Source organism: Convolutriloba macropyga, chromosome 9 (genome assembly GCF_964194025.1).
Source record: "Convolutriloba macropyga chromosome 9, txConMacr16.3, whole genome shotgun sequence".
In the NCBI taxonomy this organism is placed as follows: Eukaryota; Metazoa; Xenacoelomorpha; order Acoela; family Convolutidae; genus Convolutriloba; species Convolutriloba macropyga.
Window position 1 is genome coordinate 34,244,803 of NC_134476.1, and position 17,918 is coordinate 34,262,720.

Consider the following 17,918-nt stretch of genomic DNA (forward strand, 5'->3'; position numbering starts at 1 on the left):
TAAACCTAGAAAAAACGGGTCACTGTAGACAAAAAAAACAACTAAAAAACACTTTGAAAACTTTATTGCAAAAACGCAATTCGCTCCAAAACAGACGCATTACTCAATTACAGCATCAAAACTCAAAACAAATACCTGTAATGGAAAAACATAATTCAGCGCCAGGCGAACAAAGTGAAAATAATTGCCATAAAAGCATTCTTATTGAGACACTTTGGAGATAAAAATTGCAGATACCATCTCTGTTAGAATAGTGTTGACTATCCCAGACTGTCACACTGGAGACCGGGGTTCGATTCCCGACAGAGGGAATTTTGATGAATTTCGCTAAATCGGATCGGGTCCATTTACAAAGAACTAAAATCTAAACCTAGAAAAAAGGGGGCATTCTAGACAAAAAAAAACAACTAAAAAACACTTTGGAAACTTTATTACAAAAACGCAATTCACTCCAAAACAGACGCATTACTCAATTACATCATCAAAACTCAAAGCAAATATCTGTTTTTGAAAAAAATATTTCGGCTGTTGGCGAACGAAGAAAAAACAAGAGCCATGGAAGCATTCTTCTTGAGACACTTTGGAGATAAGACTGGCAGATACCATCTCCGTTAGTATTGTGGAGAGTATCCCAGATGACACTCTGAGGACCGAAGTTCGATTCCCGACAGAAAGAACTTTTGATGAATTTCGTTAAATCATATCTGGTCCACTTGCAAAGAACTAAAATCTAAACCTAGAAAAAAGGGCATTCTAGACAAAAAAAAACAACTAAAAAAACACTTTAAAACTTTATTAAAAATTGCAATTCGCTCCAAAACAGACGCATTACTCAATTACAGCATCAAAACTCAAAACAAATATCTGCTATGGAAAAATACAATTTGGCTGTTGGCGTACAAAGAGAAAACAATCGCCATAAAAAAAATCTACTGAGACATTTTGGAGATAAGACTGGCAGATACCATCTCCGTAAGTATTGTGATGAGTATCCAAGACTGACACTCTGGAGATCGGGGTTCGATTCCCCAACAGAGAGAACGTTTTGATGAACTTCGCTAAATCGGATAGGGTTCACTTACAAAGAACTAAAATCTAAACCTAGAAAAAAGGGGGCAGTGTAGAAAAAAAAACAACTAAAAAAACACTTTGAAAACTTTATTACAAAAACGCAATTTGCTCCAAAACAGATGCATTACTCAATTACAGCATCAAAACTCAAATTAAATACCTGTAATGGAAACATAATTCGGCGCCTGGCGAACAAAGTGAAAATAATTGCCATAAAAGCATTCTTATTGAGACACTTTAGAGATAAAAATTGCAGATACCATCTCTGTTAGAGTAGTGTTGACTATCCCAGACTGTCACACTGGAGACCGGGGTTCGATTCCCGACAGAGAGAACGTTTTGATGAACTTCGCTAAATCGGATCGGGTTCACTTACCAAGAACTAACATCTAAACCTAGAAAAAAGGGGGCACTCCAGACAAAAAAAAACCTAAAAAAAACACTTTGAAAACTTTATTACAAAAAAAGCAATTTGCTCCAAAACAGACGCATTACTCAATTACAGCATCAAAACTCAAGACAAATATCTGCTATGGAAAAAATAAAATTTGGCTGTTGGCGTACGAAGAGAAAACAATCGCCATAAAAGCATTCTTCTTGAGACACTTTGCAGATAAGACTGGCAGATACCATCTCCGTTAGTATTGTGGTGAGTATCCCAGACTTTCACTCTGCAGATCGGGGTTCGATTCCCTGACAGAGAGAACGTTTTGAAAAACTTCGCTGAATCGGGTCTGGTCCGCTCACAAAAAACTAAAATCTAAACCTAGAAAAGAGGGGGCATTCTAGACATAAAACAACAAAAAAACAATTTGGAAACATTATTACAGCAAACACAAAAAGCTCCCTAATCGACTCATCACTAAATTGCAGCATTAAAACTGATAACAAATATCTGTCATGGAAAAACATACTTCGGCTGTTGGCGAACAAAGTGAAAAAAAATGATATACAACCACTCCTCTGGAGTCACTTTGGAGATAAGAATTGCAGATACCATCTCTGTTAGTGTACTGGTGAGTATCCCAGACTGTCATTCTGGGGAGCACGGTTTGATGCCCCGACAGAGAGAACTTTTTCGATCATCTTCGCTAAATCGTGTCTGGTCCGCCTACAAAAAACTAAAATCTCAAGCTCGAAAAAAGGGGCACTCTAGATAAACACAAAACAACACGTTGAAAACATTATTACAGAAGACGCAAAATGCTCACAAATCAACTCATTAACCAATTGCATCGACAAAACTCAAAACAAAAATCAGTAATGGAAAAACGCAATTCGGCTGTTGGCGAGCGAAGCGAAAACAATAGCCATGAAAGCATTTTTCTTGGGTCATTTTGGAAATAGGAATTGCAGATTTCACCTTTGTTAGTATAGTGCTGACTATCCCAGACTGTCACACTGGAGACCGGGGTTCGATTCCTCGACAGAGAGAACTTGTTCATGAACTTCGCTAAATCGGATCTGGTTCACTTACAAAGAACTAAAATCTCAACCTAGAAAAAAGGGGCATTATAGACAAAAAAACAACTAAAAAAACACTTTGAAAACTTTATTACAAAAACGCAATTCGCTCCAAAACAGACGCATTACTCAATTACAGCATCAAAACTAAAAACACATATCTGTTTTGGCAAAAACATAATTCGGCTGTTGGCGAACGAAGAAAAAACAATCGCCATAAAAGCATTCTTCTTGAGTCACTTTGGAGATAAGAATGGCAGATATCATCTCTGTTAGAATAGTGATGAGTATCCCAGACTGTCAGTCTGAAGACCGGCGTTCGATTCCCTGACAGAGAGAACTTGTTCATGAATTTCACTAAATCGGATAGGATCCACTTACAGAGAACTAAAATCTAAACCTAGAAAAAAGGGGGTCATTCTAGACAAAAAAAAACAACTAAAAAAACACTTTGAAAACTTTATTACAAAAACGCAATTCGCTCCAAAACAGACGCATTAATCAATTACAGCATCAAAACTAAAAACAAATATCTGTTTTGGCAAAAACATAATTCGGCTGTTGGCGAACGAAGAAAAAACAATCGCCATAAAAGCATTCTTCTTGAGTCACTTTGGAGATAAGAATTGCAGATATCATCTCTGTTAGAATAGTAATGAGTATCCCAGACTGTCAGTCTGAAGACCGGCGTTCGATTCCCTGACAGAGAGAACTTGTTCATGAATTTCGCTAATTCGGATCGGGTCCACTTACAGAGAACTGAAATCTAAACCTAGAAAAAAGGGGGGCATTCCAGACAAAAAAAGACAACTAAAAAAACACTTTGAAAACTTTATTACAAAGACGCAATTCGCTCCAAAACAGACGCATTACTCAATTACAGCATCAAAACTAAAAACAAATATCTGTTTTGGCAAAAACATAAATCGGCTGTTGGCGAACGAAGAAAAAACAATCGCCATAAAAGCATTCGTCTTGAGTCACTTTGGAGATAAGAATTGCAGATATCATCTCTGTTAGAATAGTGATGAGTATCCCAGACTGTCAGTCTGAAGACCGGCGTTCGATTCCCTGACAGAGAGAACTTGTTCATGAATTTCGCTAAATCGGATCGGGTGCACTTACAGAGAACTGAAATCTAAACCTAGAAAAAAGGGGGCATTCTAGACAAAAAAAACAACTAAAAAAACACTTTGAAAACTTTATTACAAAAACGCAATTCGCTCCAAAACAGACGCATTACTCAATTACAGCATCAAAACTAAAAACAAATATCTGTTTTGGCGAAAACATAATTCGGCTGTTGGCGAACGAAGAAAAAACAATCGCCATAAAAGCATTCTTCTTGAGTCACTTTGGAGATAAGAATTGCAGATATCATCTCTGTTAGAATAGTGATGAGTATCCCAGACTATCAGTCTGAACACCGGCGTTCGATTCCCTGACAGAGAGAACTTGTTCATGAACTTCGCTAAATCGGATCTGGTCTACTTACAAAGAACTAAAATCTCAACCTAGAAAAAAGGGGCATTCTAGACAAATAAAAAAAACAAAAAGACACATTTGCTCCAAAAAAGACACATTACTCAATTACAGCAACAAAACTCAAAACAAATATCTGCTATGGAAAAAACGTAATTCGGCTGTTGGCGAACGAAGAGAAAACAATCGCCATAAAAGAATTCTATCTGAGTCACTTTGAATTGCAGATATCATCTCTGCTAGTATAGTGGTGCGTATCCCAGATGACACCCTGGAGATCGGGGTTCGATTCCGGACAGAGAGAACTTTTGATGAATTTCGCTAAATCGGATTGGGTCCACTTACAAAGAACTAAAATCTAAACCTAGAAAAAAGGGGACATTCTAGACAAAAAAAAACAACTAAAAAACACATTGGAAACTTTATTACAAAAACGCATTTCGACCAAAACAGACGCATAGCTCAATTACAGCATCAAAACTCAAAACAAATATCTGCTATGGAAAAAACATATTTTGGCTGTTGGCGTATGAAGAGAAAAGAATCGCCATAAAAGCATTCCTCTTGAGACACTTTGGAGATAAGACTGGCAGATACCATCTCCGTTAGTATTGTGGTGAGTATCCCAGACTGTCACTCTGGAGATCGGGGTTCGATTCACCGACAGAGAAAACGTTTTGATGAACTTCGCTGAATCAGGTCTGGTCCGCTCACAAAAAACTAAAATCTAAACCTAGAAAAGAGGGGGCATTCTAGACATAAAACAACAAAAAAAAACAATTTGGAAACATTATTACAGCAAACACAAAAAGCTCACTAATCGACTCATCACTAAATTGCAGCAACAAAACTGATAACAAATATTTGTAATGAAAAAACGTAATTCGGCTGTTGGCGAACGAAGCGAAAACAACAGCCATAAAAGCATTTTTCTTGGGTCACTTTGGAGATAAGAATTGCAGATTTCATCTCTGTTAGAATAGTGATGAGTATCCCAGACTATCAGTCTGAACACCGGCGTTCGATTCCCTGACAGAGAGAATTTGTTCATGAACTTCGCTAAATCGGATCTGGTCTACTTACAAAGAACTAAAATCTCAACCTAGAAAAAAGGGGCATTCTAGACAAATAAAAAAAACAAAAAGACACATTTGCTCCAAAAAAGACACATTACTCAATTACAGCAACAAAACTCAAAACAAATATCTGCTATGGAAAAAACATAATTCGGCTGTTGGCGAACGAAGAGAAAACAATCGCCATAAAAGCATTCTTGTTGAGTCACTTTGAATTGCAGATATCATCTCTGCTAGTATAGTGGTGCGTATCCCAGATGACACCCTGGAGATCGGGGTTCGATTCCGGACAGAGAGAACTTTTGATGAATTTCGCTAAATCGGATTGGGTCCACTTACAAAGAACTAAAATCTAAACCTAGAAAAAAGGGGACATTCTAGACAAAAAAAAACAACTAAAAAACACATTGGAAACTTTATTACAAAAACGCATTTCGACCAAAACAGACGCATAGCTCAATTACAGCATCAAAACTCAAAACAAATATCTGCTATGGAAAAAACATATTTTGGCTGTTGGCGTATGAAGAGAAAACAATCGCCATAAAAGCATTCCTCTTGAGACACTTTGGAGATAAGACTGGCAGATACCATCTCCGTTAGTATTGTGGTGAGTATCCCAGACTGTCACTCTGGAGATCGGGGTTCGATTCACCGACAGAGAAAACGTTTTGATGAACTTCGCTGATTCAGGTCTGGTCCGCTCACAAAAAACTAAAATCTAAACCTAGAAAAGAGGGGGCATTCTAGACATAAAACAACAACAAAAAAAACAATTTGGAAACATTATTACAGCAAACACAAAAAGCTCACTAATCGACTCATCACTAAATTGCAGCAACAAAACTGATAACAAATATTTGTAATGAAAAAACGTAATTTGGCTGTTGGCGAACGAAGCGAAAAGAACAGCCATAAAAGCATTTTTCTTGGGTCACTTTGGAGATAAGAATTGCAGATTTCATCTTTGTTAATATAGTGTTGACTATCCCGGACTGTCACCCTGAAGACCGGGTTTCGATTCCGGACAGAGAGAACTTTTGATGAATTTCGCTAAATCGGATCGGGTCCACTTACAGAGAACTAAAATCTAAGCCTAGAAAAAAGGGTCAATCTAGACAAAAAAAATAAAAAAACACATTGGAAACTTTATTACAAAAATGCAATTCGCTCCAAATTAGACGCATTAATCAATTACAGCATCAAAACGCAAAACAAATATCTGCTATGGAAAAAAATATAATTTGGCTGTTGGCGTATGAAGAGAAAACAATCGCCATAAAAGCATTCTTCTTGAGACCTTTTGGAGATAAGACTGGCAGATACCATCTCCGTTAACATTGTGGTGAGTATCCCCCAGAGAAAACGTTTTGATGAACTTCGCTGAATCGGGTGTTGCGGCTGCTCAAGAATCTCAGCGGAACCGATATATCACAGCCTGGTTCTCGAGTTTTACGCCGGCCTGGTTCTTCACTGGGTTCGATTGACTAACGATCTCGCAGAAATAATCAGTCGCTCGGACGTATTAAAGGACTGTAACTTTAATTTTGTTGATTGAAGTTAAGAAAATCCTAAGTGATAATCTATGTTCAATCTCGTGCTGAAGTTTGTAAGGCTTCAGCCAGTAGCTAGTATTGTTGCAAACTTCTCGTTAAGTGAGCTCAACTAACTTATAACCCGCAAGATCTTAAGATCTAGCAAAACTTAACGAAAAGACTAAAGTTGTTAAAGAATCAAATTTTAGTCAATCTGAGAGCCAACTGCTCTTGGTAACAGTTTCTAATGGTTCTAAATACAATACGGTTTCACTAATCAAACAATTGGGTTAAAGTAAATAATCAAATATTTATCATTTATAACATCATCATTACTTGTTTCTGATTGGTTAATCAAGAAAATGATTTAGGTTATTGTTTACATAGTAAATGTCAAATTACTGCAATATTTACTTTTGTTGACATAAGCACGGATGGTTATTACGTGGCTCTAAATGCCTCGAATGTACGGTATTTGACCTTTAATGGTCATCTAGAGAATCATAAATAAACAACTTAAGAAATTTAACAATAAATAACAAAATATCAAAAAATGCCAATTTTGCACCTTATAAGTGCTAATAGCCACACTTGTGGGTCTGATGCAATAATGTTCGTTGGGTCCATGAGTAGCTTAGAGTTAACCCTAACCGTCTGCCATAACCTCGGGTTGCTCGGGTTTTGGCTTCCCAAAATCGGGGGGGGGGGTGTACAGATTTTCGGTCCCAACTTGTAAAATTTTTCATTTTTGACCATTTTTGAGTTTTGAGAATTTCTAAGTTTTTTCAATTTCAAAAGTTATTTCTTGCTGCCTGATGGCTTTTCTAGCTGATTTGAAGTGGCGCCAACATCGCCGGCCCTGTTTTCGATCTCGGAAACACCATCGTAGAATACTGGCGCTAACTTCACGACTGGCCGGTTTAGTTCTCCATGTGCCATTTTGACTCTCGCTGATCTCACAACTCCATCGTTGCCAGTGAAAATCTCAATGATTCGTCCAAGCTTGTATTCACAGCGTTTCACAGAGTCATCTACTAGCCACACTAACTCGCCTTCTTTCAGATTTCGCACATGTTCTTTTGACCACTTCGATCTCTGGTTCCATTGTGGAAGATATTCGCGAGTCCATCTTTTCCAGATCATGTCGGCATATGCTTGAGCCGTTTTGAATGATTTTCTCAAGTCGTGGTAGCGTTCACTGGATGGCATGAATGGTGCACTCGCGTTCTCTCGTCCTAGCAAGAAATGATTAGGTGTGAGTGCTGTCAAATCTTCAGGGTCGTCACTTACTGCTGTCAGGGGTCTTGCGTTGAGAGTCTGCTCTACAAGACACATTGTTGTGCTGAGTACCTCGTCTGTGAGGCTTCTGTTGTCCAAGATTGCAATCATAACCTTCTTGCAACTTTGAACCAGTCTTTCCCAGATTCCACCAAAGTGAGGAGCTCCGGGAGGATTGAATTTCCAAACAATCTTTTTCTGTGCTAAGTCACTCTCGATCTTAGCTTTGTCCCACTCGTTCATGAATGCTTTGAGCTCATTGGCTGCTCCAACAAAGTTTGTTCCGTTGTCACTAATGATGGTATTCGGGTAGCCACGTCTTGCAATGAATCTTGCCACTGCAGCTAGACATGACTCGGTGTCCAATGACTGAGCAACTTCGATGTGTACTGCTCTCGTTGTCAGGCAAGTGAAGAGACAGCACCATCTCTTCATGGTACGTCGTAGGAACTTGACTTCGAAGGGTCCGAAGTAGTCAACTCCGGTATGGGTGAATGGGAACACATGTTCATCAAGTCGTTCTCTTGGTAGATCTGCCATCGGTGGGTGAATGGGGTTGGCGTTCCTGTGTCTGCATTTGATGCATCTCGACTTGATTTTCCTGAATGCATTTCTCAGCCCGATGATCCAGTATTCTTGTTGGAGCGTGTTTCTCACATATTCTGTGCCCTCATGTAGGTTGTCTCGATGTGCTTTCTCCAACAGAAGTTGTACAACTGGATGTTTCGCGGTTAACAATATTGGATGTTTTGCATTGTAGTCAAGGTTTGAATGTTTCAGTCGGCCTTTCACTCTAATTGTTCCATCCTCCTCTATGAAGGGTGACAATTTGGCAATGTTTAAAGTTTTGGAGATTTCTTTGCTGTTGGCTATAGACTTCGAAACATTCGGGAAGCTTTCGTTTTGAACAAATCGAAACAGTATTTGCTCGGCTTGATGAATTTCGTCTGCTTTGAGGGGACCCTTCTGTTTCGTCCTGAACCTCATGCAGTAGGCAATGAAATTTCTAATTCGATTGAAGGAACTGTATCGTCTCCAGTCAAATAGTTGTTCTATTTTTGTTTCTGTTGCTACAGTACTCGTAACTTGCTCAGGTTCGAGTTCGTTCACTTGGCACCACGGCTTTGGCCACTTTTCTTCATCTGCTTGGAGCCATGCCGGCCCGTTTAGCCATACGGACTCCTTGAGGCCTTCGATGGACATTCCTCGGGTTCCGATGTCGGCAGGGTTTTCGACACCTTTGACGTGTCTCCATTGATCCATCGATGAGTTTTCCAGTATTTCCGCTGCTCTGTTCGCAACGAATACTTGTTGTTTCTTGTGCGCTGCCTGTAGCCACTGTAGCACTGTTGATGAGTCGGTCCAATGATAGATTTTGTCAATTTTGACATCATGTTCATTGAGTATCTGCTTTCTGAGACGAACTCCGTAGACTGCGGCTTGAAGTTCTAATTTCGGTACCGTCATATGTCTGATGGGTGCCACACGACATTTCCCTATCACATATGTCAGTTTTAGAGTTGCTTCATCCTGCAGATATGCCACAATGCACATTGCTTCCTCTGATGCATCTGTAAAGATGTGTAGTCTCAATTTTGTGCATCCGTTTTCAAAATAAAGTCGATTTATTGACATTGTCCTTATTTCTCTCAACTCAGAGCACCAATCACTGAATAGCTTTGAGTGTTCTGCTGACAAATCTTTGTCCCATGCTTGGCCCATCGCTGCCCAGATGCTTTTGAGTAGAAACCGCATTCGTATGGTGAATGGTGAACATATCCCAAGTGGGTCGAACACTGCTGAGACAAAGGATAGGACAATTCTCTGAGTTATTTTTGCTGGAACTTCTTGCTCAGTTCCTCGACAGACTATGAGACTGTCTGTGTCCACATTCCAGTTGAGTCCTAGGATTGAGGATGATTGTGGTTCTGCTTCGAAAGTTTTCACAACTTTCGTTGATCTGTCTGTCCCTGGAATGTGTGACTTGACTTCTTCGTCACTTGTTATCCATTTCGTCAAGTTGAATCCACCTTTGATGAGGATGTCTCTGACTTTCTGATAAATTTCAATCGCTTCTTGAGGTGTTCTGACTGACTTGAGGAAGTCGTCCATGTAGAAGTTTCGCTGAACCACTTTGACAAGATTTTCGTCTTCTTTCGCGTTATCTTTCGCCACTTGATGCAAAGCGTAATTTGCACAAGTCGGCGAGCTTTTCGCCCCAAAAACGTGTCGTGTGTACTCGTAGACGTCTATTCTCTGCTCTGGATCTTCTCTCCAGAGGAATCGTAAACAGCGGCTGTCATCCTTTGGGACAGCTACTTGAAGAAACATTGCTTCTATATCGGCTGATAAAGCTATTTGGTGTTCTCGGAAGCGAAATATGATTCCAATCAAACTCTGCAGCAGGTCTGGCCCAGGTAGAAGTTTGTCGTTTAGGGCTACACCTTGATACTTCGCTGCTGCGTTGCACACTCTTCTGACTTTTTCGGGTTTGTGCGGGTTTATGACGGGATGATGTGGTAAATACCATTGCAGTTTGTCTTTGGTTTCATTCAGTTCAGCTTGATCTACTTTCCGAACGTATCCAGCGTTGACATCTGTGTCGATGGTTTCTTGGTAGCGCTTCTTTAGCGCCTCGTCTTTCTGTAGGCGTCGTTCTAAGGACTTGAGTTGCCCCATTGCAGAGTAGAAGTTGTTTGGTAACTTCACTTCGTCCTCTCGCCACAGAAGTCCAACTTCGTATCTTTCACCGTTGAATCGGGTCGTTTGTTCCAACGTCTTGATTGCTCGTTGTTCTTCCTTTGAATGTCCAGTGACATCGCAGTTTGAAGCGTAGGACTCGATATCCCACCACTTACTCAACTGGGTTGCTAATTTGTCGTCTGCAATTGATGTTGCTGTGGTCGCAAGAGTTGCTGCTTGCTTCGCTGGTAGGGGTCCACTTAAAGCCCAACCAATCTTTGATTTCACTGCCCATGGTGCAGCTTTGTCTTCTGACTTCTTGAATTCAAAAGGATGATGAATGTCGTAGCAATCTTGTCCAAGAATCACCTGAACATCGTTTAGATTGTAGCTCTGATCTGGCAAGTTCCTCAGATGTGGGTAACGGTCTTTCAATTCTTGCAACTCTACAATCTGGTCACCCAATTTCAGTTTTTCGTGTACGTAGAACTGCACTGTTGTCAATGGTCGAGACTTCTCATGCGCTGAAACAGCTATTGGCACTATTTCAGTCTTTACATCCTGTGATCCATGGATCCCTGCTACTGATAGAGATGCTTTTCTGCCTTGGAGTTGGAGTTTTGACACCACTGATTTGTCTACAAATGAGATTGAGGATCCCGAATCACACATCGCTAATACATTTAGGCTTAAGTCTCTGTTGGTCAGCTTGATTCGTACCACTGGAAGTCCTCCTTGGGTGATGTTAGTTGCTATTGCCGTTGTAGCATCTGAGACATTCCTTGTAGTCTCCTTCTTCGGTAGTTCGCTGTGCAAAAGCCTGTTGTGCCGCCTTCCACAGCTGGGTACGCTGCAGGTCCTGCTTCTGCAGTCCTTCGACATATGACCTGGTTTCAAGCAATTGAAACACAGTTTGAACTTCTGGACATGCTCTCGTCGTTCATTTACTTTCAGTGACTTAAACTTTTCACACGTCCAAATAGGATGTTGCCCGTCTTTGAAGGGACATTCGAAATTTTTGGGTTTGCTTGACTCTTCAGCGTTTGAAGCGAAAGTACTCGTCTTCGGTTTATCACGGCTTTGAAATTTGTTTCTGTCAAACGACGAGTTTGTCTGTGCTAACAAGTCCTCATGAATTGCAGCTTTTGAGGCAAGCCACTCCTTGAAAATAATCAGGTTACCTCTCAGTGGTCGGCGATCTCGCATATACTGCAACCACTGTTCTCTCAGTTGCGGAGAAAGTTTTCTGGTTGTTGAGCTAAGCCCTGCTTCTGCTTCTAGATCTGATGTGTATCCAAGTTGAGTCAAGGTGTTCACCACATTTGTAACCACATTTGCGAATTTGACAATGCTCGTAGAATCGTCATGCCGAACTGGAGGATGAGTATATATTTTCTTGAATTGCGCGTTGACTATGAAATCTGATCTGCCATACTTCTCACAGAGTATGTCCCAAGCGTGATAGTATGATTGCGAGCTGAATCCCATTCCCGATATTGCTGCCTTTGCTTGACCCGTAAGACTGGTCTTGAGGTATTGCATCTTTTCTGTATCGCTGATTGGCTTTTGATGAACAACAACATCAAAAAGACCTGACCACTCTGGCCACTCCAGAGGATCTCCTGAAAACTCAGTCAGTTTTAGTTTTGGCAAGCCACTGGCACCACTGCTTGGTACTGGTTGGTAAATTACTTGGGGAGTGGTGTGATTCATTGTGCTCTTGTTTCTGCTCTCGGCAGACCTGTTCCGAAAGTTGTTAATGGGACTCTGACTCCTGTTTCTGTCTTGAACTGCTGACGTTCGCTGCTGCTGAAACGTCGTCCTTGTCAACGGCGGTGCTGGTGGGTCCGTTACTCTAATTGGTTTACGGACTTCTGGTTTCTTGAGAATGCTCGGTTCAGCCAGTTGCGTTGAGAAAAGCCTTTCGCCTGGTTGGAACAGCGGGGTAGTTTTCGGGTAGGTGCTGAAGCGTTTGTCAGCTCTGTCCTGTGTGGTATTCGTTGGAGGGTCGATAACAACATTTGGAGATAGTGGCCGTTGAGGGGCAGACTGTTGAGCGCCTGCTTCTGCCCACCTTGCTGTCCTTTCTTGATTTCGTTTTGATCCAACACTTTCTATCTCATCTGCCACTGATCCGGATGCTCTTGAGCTTCCTTTGGTCAGCTCAAGTTTCATACGTCTTTGTTCTTCTTCTTCCTCTGCTTTCCTTCTTTCGTTTTCGAGAGCTCGCTCATGCTGTCGAAAACGCAGTTCATCTTCTTGTTGTTGCATCCTTAGACGTAACTCCTGTTCTTGTTGTTGCTGTTGTAAGCGTAACTCTTGTTCTCGTTGTTGCTGTTGTAAGCGTAACTCTTGTTCTCGTTGTTGTTGTTGTTGTTGCTGTTGTAAACGTAACTCTTCTTGCTGGCGACGAAGTTCTATTTCTTCACGCTCCTGCTCTAACTCCAACTGGCGCTCTCGCAGTCGTTGCTCTGTTTCTTTCTTTGCTTTTAGGTTTTCGAGCTCCATTTCTTCGATCTGTCGCCTTCTCGATAATCGCGAGTTGGCGATACTGGGTTCCTTTCTACTTCCATGTGTAGCAGAATGCTTGGAAGAGACCTCGGCGTTCTCCTCAACATTTTCTATAGCTCCATTTCCTGTATCAATTACAGTTTCGTCGTTTGGGTCTTTGTCACCAGCCGATGTAGTGGACACTAAAGATGTTTGATTTCCACAATCCTTGCTGAACCTATACTGTTTCAGCAAGTCTTCATAGTGACTCCTAAGATTACTGAAATTCGCCAACCCTTGGTGACAGTGTTCGGTCTTCATCATTGGAAAAGCTTTTGCGCAAATTTCATCTAGCTTTACTTTTAACCGTTCAACCTGATCACACAGTATCTGTCTTTCGGAGTCGCTTAAATTTTCTGCTTTCAATTTCTTTTCGAGTTCTAACCTTTCGTCCTCGATTTGATCAGAATCTTCCCATAATTGGTACAATCGCAATGTGTCTTTCCGGTAGTCGACAACTACTGCGCGAAAATCTTCAATATCCTGGAGATCTGGTATTTTGTCAACTACCCATCGCAAAACCTTCCTCTTTTCTTCTAACATACGCTTGGTGTCATTATCAAAGCTTTCAAAATACTTTGGTTTTAAAAGTAACCTTTGCTGTTGTCGGTTGTCTTCCAAGTCGTCGTACGTCTCGAAGAAACATCGATAAGCACTTTCGGCTGTCATTGTTTTGTTATGTGTCAGGTAGCCTTCTAGCTCGTTGAGGTGTCTGGAGAAGGACTTGAGTAGGTCAGCTTGCTCTTTCTCTAACGTCTTGAGTTGACCACTCGCCTTCCAATCAGCTGTCTTCCAGTGTCTGTTGGGACTTTTGCTGGCCATCGTCGCTGATTTTGTTTTGGTCCACCAGGTTGAATCGAAGATTCGTTTCTGTTCGTGTCACTGCTGTTGATGTGGTCCGGGTCGGCGGACCAAATGTTGCGGCTGCTCAAGAATCTCAGCGGAACCGATATATCACAGCCTGGTTCTCGAGTTTTACGCCGGCCTGGTTCTTCACTGGGTTCGATTGACTAACGATCTCGCAGAAATAATCAGTCGCTCGGACGTATTAAAGGACTGTAACTTTAATTTTGTTGATTGAAGTTAAGAAAATCCTAAGTGATAATCTATGTTCAATCTCGTGCTGAAGTTTGTAAGGCTTCAGCCAGTAGCTAGTATTGTTGCAAACTTCTCGTTAAGTGAGCTCAACTAACTTATAACCCGCAAGATCTTAAGATCTAGCAAAACTTAACGAAAAGACTAAAGTTGTTAAAGAATCAAATTTTAGTCAATCTGAGAGCCAACTGCTCTTGGTAACAGTTTCTAATGGTTCTAAATACAATACGGTTTCACTAATCAAACAATTGGGTTAAAGTAAATAATCAAATATTTATCATTTATAACATCATCATTACTTGTTTCTGATTGGTTAATCAAGAAAATGATTTAGGTTATTGTTTACATAGTAAATGTCAAATTACTGCAATATTTACTTTTGTTGACATAAGCACGGATGGTTATTACGTGGCTCTAAATGCCTCGAATGTACGGTATTTGACCTTTAATGGTCATCTAGAGAATCATAAATAAACAACTTAAGAAATTTAACAATAAATAACAAAATATCAAAAAATGCCAATTTTGCACCTTATAAGTGCTAATAGCCACACTTGTGGGTCTGATGCAATAATGTTCGTTGGGTCCATGAGTAGCTTAGAGTTAACCCTAACCGTCTGCCATAACCTCGGGTTGCTCGGGTTTTGGCTTCCCAAAATCGGGGGGGGGTGTACAGATTTTCGGTCCCAACTTGTAAAATTTTTCATTTTTGACCATTTTTGAGTTTTGAGAATTTCTAAGTTTTTTCAATTTCAAAAGTTATTTCTTGCTGCCTGATGGCTTTTCTAGCTGATTTGAAGTGGCGCCAACATCGGGTCTGGTCCGCTTACAAAAAAACTAAAATCTAAACCTAGAAGAGAGGTTCTAGACAAAAAAAACAACGAAAAAACACTTTGGAAACATTATTACAGCAAACGCAAAAAGCTCACTACTCGACTCATCACAAAATTGCAGCAACAAAACTGATAACAAATATTTGTAGTGGAAAAAAGTAATTCGGCTGTTGGCGAACGAAGCGAAAACAATAGCCATAAAAGCATTCTTCTTGAGACACTTTGGAGATAAGAATTTCAGATACCATCTCTGTTAGTATAGTGGTGAGTACCCCAGACTACCACTATGGAGACCGGGGTTCGATTCCCCGACAGAGAGAACTTTTTTGATGAAATTCGCTAAATCGGATCTGGTTCGCTTACAAAGAACTAAAATCTTAAGCCCTAAAACAGGGGCAATCTAGACAAATAAGAAACAACAAAAACACCACGTTGAAAAGCTTATTAGAGGAGACGCAAAATGCTCACTAATCGACTCAAAACTCAATTTCAGCAACAAAACTCAAAACAAATACCCGTAAAGGAAAAACATGGTTCGGCGCTTGGCGAACAAAATGAAAATAATTGCCATAAAAGCATTCTTCTTGAGACACTTTGGAGATAAGAATTTCAGATACCAGCTCTGTTAGTATAGTGGTGAGTACCCCAGACTACCACTATGGAGACCGGGGTTCGATTCCCCGACAGAGCGAACTTTTTTGATGAACTTCGCTAAATCGGATCTGGTTCGCCTACAAAGAACTAAAACCTTAAGCTCAAAAAAAGGGTCAATCTAGACAAATAAAAAACAACGAAAACAACACGCTGAAAACATTATTACAGAAGAAGCAAATTGCTTACTAATCGACTCATTACTCAATTGCAGTAATAAAACTCAAAACAAATATCTGTGATCGAAAAACATAAATCTGTAATGGAAAGACAACATTCGGCTCTTGGCGAACAATAAGAAAAAATTTGCTATAAAACAATTCTTCTGGAGTCACATTGGAGATATGAATAGCAGATACAATCGCTGGTAGTATAGTGGAGAGTATCCCAGACTGGCACGCTGGCGACCAGGGTTCGATTCCCCCAGAGAGAGAAGTTTTTGACAAACTTCGCTAAACGGATTTGGTCCGCTTACAAAGAACTAAAATCTCAAGCTAGAATGCATTCTAGTCAAATAAAAAACAACCAAAACAACACTTTGAAAACCTTATTCACGAAAACGCAAAAAACTCACTAATTGACTCATTACTCGATTGCAGCAACAAAACTGGAAACAAATATCTGTTATGGAAAAAATCATAATTCAGCTGCTGGCAAACAAAGTGAAAATAGTCGTCAAAAAAGCATTCATCTTGAGTCACTTTGGAGATAAGACAAATAGTTGCCACCTCTGTTAGAATAGAGGGGAGTATCCCATACTGTCCAACTGGAGAGCGGGGTTTGATACACGACAGAGACGACTTTTTTGATGAACTTCGCCAAATCGGGTCTGGTCCGCTTACAAAGAGCTAAAATCTTAAGCTCGAAAAAAGGGTCAATCTAGACAAATAAAAAACAACGAAAACAACACGTTGAAAACCTTATTACAGAAGACGCAAAGTGCTCACTAATCGACTCATTACTCATTTGCAGCAACAAAAGTCAAAACAAATACCTGTAAAGGAAAAACATGGTTCGTCACATGGCGAACAAAATGAAAAAACTGCCATAAAAGCATTCTTCTTGAGACACTTTGGAGATAAAAAATGCAGATACCATCTCTGTTAGTAAAGTGGTGAGTATCGCGGACTGTCACTCTGGAGGCCGCGGTTTGATACCCCAACAGAGAGAAGTTTTTTGATGAACTTCGCTAAATCGGATCTGGTCCGCTTACAAAAAACTTAAATCCTGAGCTCGAAGAAAGGGAAAATTTAGACAAATAAAAAACAACGAAAAAAACACGTTGAAAACCTTGTTACAGAAGAGACAAAATGCTCACTAATCGACTCATTACTCAATTGCAGCAACAAAACTCAAAACAAATATCTGTAATGAAAAATCATAATTCGGCTCTTGGCGAACACAGTGAAAATAATTGCCGTAAAAGCTTTCTTCTTGAGACACTTTGGAGATAAGAATTGCAGATACCATCTCTTTAAGTAAAGTGGTGAGTATCGCAGACTGTCACTCTGGAGACCGCGGTTTGATACCCCGACAGAGGAAAGTTTTTTGATGAACTTCGCTAAATCGGATCAGGTCCGCTTACAAAAAACTTAAATCTTAAGCTCGAAAAAAGGGACAATTTAGACAAATAAAAAAACAACGAAAAAAACACGTTGAAAACCTTATTACAGAAGACGCAAAGTGCTCACTAATCGACTCATTACTCATTTGCAGCAACAAAAGTCAAAACAAATACCTGTGAAGGAAAAACATGGTTCGTCACATGGCGAACAAAATGAAAAAACTGCCAAAAAAGCATTCTTCTTGAGACACTTTGGAGATAAAAAATGCAGATACCATCTCTGTTAGTAAAGTGGTGAGTATCGCAGACTGTCACTCTGGAGACCGCGGTTTGATACCCCGACAGAGAGAAGTTTTTTGATGAACTTCGCTAAATCGGATCTGGTCCGCTTACAAAAAACTTAAATCCTGAGCTCGAAAAAAAGGAAAATTTAGACAAATAAAAAACAACGAAAAAAACACCTTGAAAACCTTGTTACAGAAGAGGCAAAATGCTCACTAATCGACTCATTACTCAATTGCAGCAACAAAACTCAGAACAAATATCTGTAATGAAAAATCATAATTCGGGTTTTGGCGAACACAGTGAAAATAATCGCCGTAAAAGCATTCTTCTTGAGACACTTTGGAGATAAGAA

At 40.1% G+C, this 17,918-nt stretch overlaps 2 protein-coding genes and 2 non-coding genes across 4 annotated transcripts in view; 2 read left to right on the forward strand and 2 right to left on the reverse strand.

Moving 5' to 3' along the window:
* LOC142346191 (uncharacterized) overlaps positions 1 to 17,918 on the reverse strand; it is a 332,292-nt gene that overhangs the window by 155,474 nt on the left and 158,900 nt on the right. The gene's annotated exons all lie outside the window — the stretch shown is intronic.
* LOC142345352 (ribosome assembly protein METTL17, mitochondrial-like) overlaps positions 1 to 17,918 on the reverse strand; it is a 225,150-nt gene that overhangs the window by 60,805 nt on the left and 146,427 nt on the right. The gene's annotated exons all lie outside the window — the stretch shown is intronic.
* Positions 15,314 to 15,385, forward strand: Trnag-acc (transfer RNA glycine (anticodon ACC)). The gene has a single exon. It is a non-coding gene; the product is annotated as a tRNA-Gly (tRNA).
* Positions 15,686 to 15,757, forward strand: Trnag-acc (transfer RNA glycine (anticodon ACC)). The gene has a single exon. It is a non-coding gene; the product is annotated as a tRNA-Gly (tRNA).